At 33.9% G+C, this 10019-nt stretch overlaps 1 long non-coding RNA gene across 3 annotated transcripts; it reads right to left on the bottom strand.

Moving 5' to 3' along the window:
- Window positions 1-233: 233 nt before the first annotated feature.
- LOC123565645 (uncharacterized) lies at window positions 234-8602 on the bottom strand. 3 transcript variants are annotated; one of them, XR_008372257.1, is made up of 5 exons: window positions 6393-8602; window positions 5804-5924; window positions 5223-5326; window positions 2066-2176; window positions 234-978 (listed from the first exon to the last, which is right to left on the bottom strand). It is a non-coding gene; the product is annotated as an uncharacterized LOC123565645 (long non-coding RNA). The 3 variants fall into 3 exon arrangements; XR_008372258.1 differs by lacking the exon at window positions 234-978 and adding an exon at window positions 5520-5601 and having other exon boundaries at window positions 1427-2176; window positions 5843-5924; XR_008372256.1 differs by lacking the exon at window positions 234-978 and having other exon boundaries at window positions 1427-2176.
- Between the last annotated feature and the right edge of the window lie 1417 nt (window positions 8603-10019).

The following is a 10019-nucleotide window of genomic DNA, read 5'->3' as shown; positions in this document are numbered from 1 at the left end:
TGAATTCACTTGGTTGTTTATGAAGATCTTTGAACTGTACTTTATTAACCTTCAAATGTAACGTATCCGATATCGTTTGCATTGTATTGTACAAATGTGTTAACTTTATTTCATGCATTATATATCTACAATGTATTCATTAAAAGCAAAGTTACTTTACAACAGTTAGCAGTAATTTAGTTTTTTTTGTTTTTTTATATGCTATCATACTCACGACGCCCGATCATGCGAGGAATTACCTCCTCCTTGGTATCTAAAATGCAGAAATATCACTTCCTTTAATGTGAAAACGCAGAAATTAAACACGCAGTAAATTTCGTACACAATTTTTGGGACCAAAACGCAGAATATTTTGACCGCAGAAATAACCCGCTATACGGTATGGAAAAGTATCTCAGTCATAAAAAAAATCACGCGGAAGATCTTACAAATTGTCAAGAGTTGTTCTTAAGGAGGCTGTAAACAGTCTTCAGAGTTTCTTGGCCTACAATCTTCTACTTGACTTTCAAAACATCACACAAATCTCTGTAATTGCATATCTAAAATAAAAGACAGGCAAAATTGATACGAAATTTTGTGTAGCATTACAAACTATCTGCAATACATTTTTATATTTAGTTATCGGCTTACAAAAGCTGTATTGTGCTCTCCCGGTCGCGAAATCTGAAGGCGAGAAAAGCTAAATTTTACAATTATCAAATCGCTTCAGAAAATTCCCTATAAATGATAGTAGCGATTGCTGCACTGTTCCCTACTTCAGTAAAAAGGTCAAGTGTAAAGATATGCTCAAATTTATGTGTCATACATACCGTTTTTTCACTATTTCAAATTTCGTGAGACCCACGCTGAATTGAGAGCTCTTATTAAAGCTATCTAAAGGAATGTATCCATTCGCACCTGCAAGTCTATACTTCATAATTTCCAGATGAAGGCTACTCAACTGATTTTCACTCAAAAGCTGAAACACCATTCTTGCCACTGAAATTTCAATTCTACTAATAATGATTATTTTACAGAACAAATATCCAATTGCCACTTATTTGTAAATTTGACCCTGTCCAATTTGGAACTAACAGCTGAAAAATGTTTACTGCTCCTTAAGAGAGACAAAATAGATCCACATAGAATGAAAATAAGTTCATACACATCGAGCATATACTATTGAAAACAGTTGTAATTAGAATAATTCATGTAGTCACAAATTCTGTCCATTTTGCTAGTGACAAAATATCAGCAAAAAGCTATTTTTGGGAAAAACACTTAAAGACGATTTCATCTCAGACAAATTAGTTTCTAAAACTGGTGTCTATATTTACATGCAATACGTATAAAAACTCTACAAAGAAGCGAACAATATGGTACTATGGTAAAAGCGCGGCAAGAACTCTAAAGCCATTCCTATAACCCGAGTCATTATTGCGCTCTGAAAAGGTAAATTCCTTGGTAGAAATTAATGGATTTAAATTGGACAACATTATTGCAACAGTAAGCATCTTTTTAAGCGAATTGATATCATAAAAGATATATCTATCATTATATCGACAACATGGCAAAACTGACTCTCATTTCTGAATTGTGGTTACCTCCCCTTAACTGCTGTTCTTAAAAAAAACTCACATTTTGTTACAGGATAAACTTCTAAACTGATATTCCTTCATAAATAATACTGAAAAGCATGTGAGACATCAAATAAATGCAAGCGGAAGAACTTACAAATTCTCAAGATTTGCTCTTAAGGAGGCTGTAAACAGTCTTCTGATCCTCACGGCCTACAATCTCCTACTTGACTTTCAAAACCTCACACAAATGTCTTTAAGTACACATTTGAAATAAAAGACATGAGCAATTAATACGAGTGTTTGTGCTGCATTATATATCATTATATCTACTAGAAAAACAAGGCAAAACTGACTCACATTTCTGATTTGTGGTTATCTCTCCTTAATTGCTGCTCTTACAAAAAAATATCACATCTTGTTTGAAAGTAATATTATTAACTCATATTCCTTCATAAATCATATAGAAAAGCATCTCAGTCATAAAACAATCACACGGAAGATCTTACAAATTCTCAAGAGTTGTTCTTAAGGTGGCTGTAAAGAGTCTTCAGAGTTTCTTGGCCTACAATCTTCTACTTGACTTTCAAAACATCACACACATCTCTGTAACTGCACATCTAAAATAAAAGACAGGCAAAATTGATACGATTGTTTGTGTAGCATTACAAACTATCTGCAATACATTTTTATATTTAGTTATCTGCTTACAAGAGCGGTATTGTGCTCTCCCGGTCGCGAAATCTGAAGGCGAGGAAAGCTAAATTTTACAATTTTCAAATCGCTTCAGAAAATTTCCTACAACTGATAGTAGCGATTGTTGCACTGTTTCCTACCCCAGTAACAATGTCATGTCTGAAAATATGCTCAAATGTATGTGCCATACATACCGTTTTTTCCACTATTTAAATTTCCCCGAGACCCACGCTGAATTGAGAGCTCTTATTAAAGCTATCTAAAGGAACGCATGCATTCGCACCTGCAAGTCTATACTTCACAATTTCCAGATGAAGGCTACTCAATTGATTTTCACTCAAAAGCTGAAACACCATTCTTGCCACTGAAACTTCAATTCTACTAATAATGATTGTTTTACAGTACAAATATCCAATTGCCACTTATTTGTAAATTTGACCCTGGCCGATTTGGCAATAACAGCTGAAAATTGTTTACTTCTCCTTAGGAGAGACAAAAGAGATCCGCATAAAATTAAAATAAGTTCATACACATCCAGCATATACTATTGAAAACAGTGACAATTAGAATAAATCATGTATTCACAAATTCTGCCCATTTTGCTAGTGACGAAATATCAGCAAAAAACTATTTTTGAGACAAACCTTGAAGAACATATTCATTTCAGACAAACTAGTTCCTAAAATTGATGTCTATATTTATATGTAATACGTATAAAAATTCTACAAAGAAGCGAAAAATATAGTACTGAATCAGAAGAAACAACGCAAAAATTACTCTAGACCCCGTCCTATAGCCTTACTGCATTGAAAGTAACCAACGAATTTAAATTTGGCAAACTATTGCCACAAAGCATTTGTTTAAGCGAATAGAAATTATAATAAACATATCTGTCAATATATCCACCAGAAAAACATGGCAAAACTGACGCTCATTCCTGAATTGTAGTTATCTCCCCTTAATTGCTGCTCTTAAAAAGCTCACACTTTGTTCCAAGATAAACTTCTAAACTCATATTCCTTCATAAATCTTATTTAAAAACATCAGAGAGATCAATAAATGCACGCGGAAGAACTTATAAATTTTCAAGATTTGCTCTTAAGGAGGCTTCTTGGCCTGCAATTAGAATAAATCATGTATGCACAAATTCTGTCCATTTTGCTAGTGACGAAATATCAGCAAAAAGCTATTTTTGAGACAAACCCTGAAGAACATATTCATTTCAGACAAACTAGTTCCTAAAATAGGTGTCTATGTTTACATGCAATACGTATAAAAATTCTACAAAGAAGCGAAAAATATAGTACTGATTCAGAGGAAACAACGCGGAAAGTACTCTAGGGCCCGTCCTATAGCCTTACTGCATTGATAGAAATCAACGAATTTAAATTTGACCAAATATTGCCACAGTAAGCATTTGTTTCAGCGAATAGGTATCATAATAAACATATCGGTCAATACCTCTACTAGAGAAACATGGCAAAACTGACTCTCATCCCTGAATTGTGGTTATCTCCACTTACTAGTAATTGCTGCTCTTAAAAAAATCTCACATATTGTCTTCAAGATAAACTTCTAAACTCATATTCCTTCATAAATCATATTGAAAAGCATAACAAACTATTTGCAATACATGTCTTATATCTTGTTATCTGTTTACAAAGAAATTACAAAGAAGCGAACAATATTCTAGTAATCAGAGCAAACAGTGCGGAAAGTTCCGTAAAGCCCGTCCTATAGCCCGAACCATTGTTGTGCTTTTAAAAAAGCTAACTGCATTGATAGAGTTAAATGAATTTAAATTTGACTACGTTTTTGCCACCCACAGTAAGGATCTGTTTAAGCAAATTGGTATTTATCATCATATATACTAGGAAAACATGGCGAAACCGACTCACGTTTAAGTTGTGGTTACCTCCCCTTAATTGCTGCTCTTAATTAGATCCAATTAAATCTAAACTAATAATTTTCAAGATATATGAAAGCACTGCATTCAATGAATTGCGACAACGACTGATAAATTTGCAAGCTTGCTGTTCGGTGGCTGTAAACTTTAGACTTCTGGCTACAATTCCTATTGACTTTCAAAAATAACAAATGTCAACTCTAAAATTGAACAATTTAAATGAGTGTATGATGCTTACAAACGATCTGCAATACATGCTTGTATTCAGTATCTGTTAAAGACCTTATTGTGCTCTCCCTGTCGCGAGATATGAATGACGAGGAAAGTATATTTGACAATTTCAATCGTGAGAAAATTCCCGTTTTTTCACTATACCATTTTCGGGCCATGATAGTGAGACTCCTTTAAAGCTTATTAATGGAACGCAATGCATTCGCACCTACAAGTCTATACTTTATAATTTCAAGATGAAGGCTGCTCAACTGATTTTCACTCTAAAACTGAAACTCCATCCCTGGCAATGAAACTTTAACTCTGGTAATAATTATTACTTTTCAGTTCAAATATACAATTCAATTCGTAAATTGCAACTAATTTGTAAACTAGTTTCTAATACTGGAGTCTATGTTTATATGCAATACGTATAAAAACTCTACAAAAAAGCGAACAATATAGTACTGATTCTGAGGAAACACTCGGGAAATTACCCTTACGCCCGTCCTATAGCCCGAGCCAGTAGTGTGCTCTTAAAAAGCTTACTGTATTGATAGAAATCAATGCATTTAAATTTGAATGCCTTACTTGACAACATCATTGCCACAGTAAGCATCTGTTAAAGCGAATTGGTATTATAAAAGACATATCAATAATTATATCTACTAGGCATAGGCATATATCATAGGCAAAACTGACAAAACTCATTCCTGAATTTTGGATATTTTCCCTTAATTGCTTCTCATAAAAGCTCACATTTTGTTTCAAGATAAACTTTTTCACTCATTTTCCTTCATAAATCATACTGAAAAGCATCTCAGACATCAAATGAATGTAATCGAAGAACTTACAAATTCTAAAGATTCTCAAAGTACAATCGTCTGCTTCAGAGCTTCTCGGCCTACAACCGCCTGCTTGACTTTCTGTACCTCACAAACTGTCTCTAACTACATACCTGAAATAAACATATTGCACTATTTGCATGTCTTATATCTTGTTTTCTGTTTACAAGACCTTGATTTTGTGCTCTCTCAGTCGCGAAATGTTATGACGAGACAAGATAAATTGATAAAGATAAAAGATAAAAATTATAAGTATTTTTACATGTTTATTATTTGCCAAAGTTTTATGAATTCAAGGAATCGTACCTCCTGCTTTTTTCTTCATGAATGTTATAAAAAGCCTTGTTACATCCAAGAATATCCGTGATACTTCAGTCCCTTTTTGGAGCTGTTAAGACATAGCAATTGTTAAAAATATTTGATTACATGATATTAAAGTAGCCTTTATTCATCAGAACTACTAAGAACACTAGCAATGATAAAACGTTCAATATCAAATGCTTCCGTATAAAAAATATGTCTTAAAATAACATTTCGAATGATAGCGTCATAAGCAAAATTGATATCTAGTTCATAGAGATATGTTTCACCTGGAAATCATGTGCTAAAGTGAAAGAGTTCTTAGATACCAGGAGTATTTGGTGGAAGGCACTGGGAGAAGTCTCCATTTTTCATACAGGCAGACGTTTTTATTTCTGTTATCTGAGAGATCTGAAACAAATAAGAAATACGCATGCTACATGTATTTGATATAAAATTAAGAACAATGCTTGTTTGTGTAATGCACACAGTATATTAAGTAACATCTATAGTAAATCAATCTACAGACTGTAAATTCATTTAGCCTTGAACATATCACTTTCAATGAAGATATCCCAATTTATGTCATTGTCATGGAATATATTTGTATCAAACTTCCTGTGTTTACTTCTGTAAAAGCTGTACTTGTTAAGAAATTTCTACTACTAAAGTTGGTCTTTGAATAAAAAACGTCTAATTTCATATCCATATTTGCTGTTTCTGTCATTGTCATAAGTATTTCATTGCAACAGGGACTTTAACTACGATCTGTCACTCATAGTTTATATTTTTTTCTTTTTTGTTAACAATTGACTCTACTGTACACTGTATTGTGAAATGCATCTCGGGCATCAAATAAATACACGCAGAAAAACTTACAATTTCTCAAGGTTTGCTCTTAAGGAGGCTGTAAACAGTCCTCAGGGCCACTCGGCCTACAATCTTCTACCTGACTTTGAAAACCTCACACAAATGTCTGTAACTACACATCTGAAATAAAAGACATGCAAAATATATGAGTGTTTGTGTAGAATTATAAACTAAATGCAATACATGTCTTATACCTAGTTACCTGTTTACAAGACCTTAAGTTTTTGCTCTCCCGGTCGCGAAATCTGATGACCAGAAAACTAAATTTGCCAATATTTCAATCGCTGCAGAAAATTGCTATAATTTATAGCTCTAGTCGGTTCACTGTTCCGTACTTCAGTAACACTATAAAATTTGAAAATAAGCTCAAATGTATGTGCAATCCATACCGCTTTTTCAGTATTTCAATTTTCCTGAGGCCCCTGTTAAAATGAGAGCTCCTATTTAAGCTACCTAAAGGAGCACGTGCAAGTCTATATTTTATAATTTCAAGATGAAGACCACACAACTGATTTCCACTCAATAACTGAAGCTCCATTCCTGCCTCGAAACTTTAATTCTATTAATAGTGATTATTTTACAGTACAAATATCCAATTGCCACTTATTTGAAAAGACCATGGCCAATTTGTCACTAACAGCTGTAAAGTGTTTATGTTTACTGTCCCTTAAAGAGAGACAAAACAGATCCATAAAGTATGGCATTTTTTTTTTTGTTTAGTAATTTTATGATTTAGACTAAATGAAACTAAATCTTATACAAATCCAGCGTAAACTTTTGAAAACAGTGACAATTAGAATAAATCATGTATTCACAAATTCTGCCCATTTTGCTAGTGACGAAATATCAGCAAAAAAACTATTTTTTAGACAAACATTGAAGAACATATTCATTTCAGACAAACTAGTTCCTAAAATTGATGTCTATGTTTACATGCAATACGTATAAAAATTCTACAAAGATGCGAACAATATAGTACTTATTCATAGGATAGAGTGCGGAAACTATCCTAAAGCTCGTCCAATAGCCCTAGCCATAATTGTGATCTTAAAAAGCTTAAGGCATTTATAAAATTCAATTAATTCAAATTTTACAACATTATTGCCACAGTAAATATCTGTTTAAGCGAATTGGTATAATTATAATATACATCTCTATCAGTATATCTACTAAGAAAATATTGCAAAACTGTGTCTGAATTGTTGTTATCTTTCCTGCATTGCTGTTCTGTAAAACTCAAATTTTGTTTTCAGATAAACTTCTAAACTGATATTCCTTCATTAATCATACTTAAAAGCATCTCAGACATCAAATCAGTGCAAGCAGAATAACTTAGAAATTCTCAGAAATTGCTCTACAGGATCCAGTGAACTGTCTACTGAGCTTCTCGGTCTACAATCTTCTACCCGACCTTCAATGTAATTATACACTTGAAATAAAAGGCATGCAAAATTAATATAAGTGTATGTATAGCATTACAAATTACCTGAAATACTTGTCTGATATGCAGTTATTTGTAAATTCTACAAAGATGCGAAAAATACAGAAATGAATCAGATGAAACAGTGCGGAAAGTACCCTATCGACCTAGCTATTACTGTGCTCTTCTGAAGCTTACTTCATTTATAGAATTCAATGAATTTATATTTAAAAACATTATTACCACAGAAACATCTATTTAGGCGAATCGGTATTATTATAGACTTATCTATCACTAAATCTACTAGGAAAACATGGTAAACTAAATCTCATGCCTGAATTGTGGTAACCTCCCCTTAATTGCTGCTCTTAAGAACTCAAATTTTGTTTCAAGATATACATCTAAACACATATTCCTTCATAAATCATACTGAGAAGCATTTCGGACATAAAAAATGCACGCAGAAGAGCTTAAAATATCTCAAGATTTGCTCCTAAGGAGGCTGTAAACAGTCTTCAGAGCTTCTCAGCCTCCAATCTCCTACTTGACTCTTAAAACCTCACACAAATGTCTGTTACACATCTGAAAGAAATGGTAAATAAATAAAATGAGTGTTTGTGTAGAATTAGAAACTATCTGCAATACATGTCTCTTACCAAGTTTTTTTTTTATTACAAGACCTGAATTTTGAGCTCTCAAGGACGAGAAACCTGATGACGAGATAAGCAAAATTTGCCAATGTTTCCATCGCTTCAGAAAATTCCCAACTATTGATAGCAACAACAATTGTTGCACTGTTTCTTAAGGAATTCCGTTAGGGCCATCGCCTTTAAATGTGTTGATCTGAAACGCGATACTCGATAGTACGATGATGAAAACGCGAAATCACGAAACTACAATAACAAAAACGCGACAACATGATGATGATAACGCGATACCACGATCATGAAAACGGGATAATACGATATACTATCGCGTTGTCACCATCGTACTGTCGCGTTATCACCATCGTACTGTCGTGATATCGCGTTTTCGTTATTGTAGTATCGTACTATCGCGTTATCACCATCGTACTGTCGCGTTATCATCATCGTACTGTCGCGTTATCATCATCGTACTATCGCCTTCCGGTGTCCATGCGCATAGAAACATTTCCCCTCCATGTGACAAAATGTCTGACTCCGAGTCAGATTACGAAGGTAAACATTAAGCTAATTCTGATTCATAAATTAGTACAATGGTGCGATAATGATAACGCGACAGTACGATGGTGATAACGATAGTACGATGGTGATAACGCGACAGTACGATGGTGATAACGCGATAGTACGATACTACGATAACGAAAACGCGATATCACGATATTACGATGGTGATAACGCGACAATACGATGGTGAAAACGCGATAGTATTTCGCATTATCATCATCGTACTATCGTATTATCGCGTTTTCGTTATCGTAGTTTCGTGATTTCGCGTTTCCATCATCGTACTATCGAGTATCGCGTTTCAGATCAACACATGCAAAGGCGATGGCCCTATCGAAATTCCGTAGTTTCCTACTTCAGTAACACTGTAATTTTTGAAAATAAGCTCAAATTTATGTGCCATCCATGCCGTCTTTTTTCAGCATTCCAATTTTCCTGAGGTCCCTGCTAAAAGGAAGCCTCCTTTTTGAGTTATATTAAGTAACGGATGCATTTGCACCTGCAAGTCCATCCCTCCTATGCCAAAATGTAAGCTTCTCAACTGATTTTCACTCAATTACTGAAACCCCATTCCTGCCGCCGAAACTTCAATTCTAGTAATAATGATTATTTTACAGTAAAACAACCCGATTGCCATTGATTTGTAAATTTGACCCTGGCCAATAGACACTAACAGCTGAAAACTGTCTCCTTATGAGAGACAAAAGAGATCCACATAGTAGGACAATAATTTCATACACATCCAGCATATACATTTGAAAACAATGACAATTAGAATAAATCATGTATTTACAAATTCTGTCCATTTTGCTAGTGACAAAATATCAGTAAAAAGCTATTTTTGAGAAATACACTTAAACACGACTTCATTTCAGACAAATTAGTTTCTAGAAATGGTGTCTATATTTACATGTAAGACGAATAAAACTCTACAAAGAAGCGAACAATATGGTACTGATTCAGAGGTAAAAGCGCGGAAAGAACTCTAAAGCCATTCCTTTAACCCGA

The sequence above is a fragment of the Mercenaria mercenaria genome, chromosome 8 (assembly GCF_021730395.1).
Source record: "Mercenaria mercenaria strain notata chromosome 8, MADL_Memer_1, whole genome shotgun sequence".
Lineage (NCBI taxonomy): Eukaryota > Metazoa > Mollusca > Bivalvia > Venerida > Veneridae > Mercenaria > Mercenaria mercenaria.
Note: the sequence above shows the minus strand (reverse complement) of the source record. Positions and strands in the feature narration are given on the sequence as shown.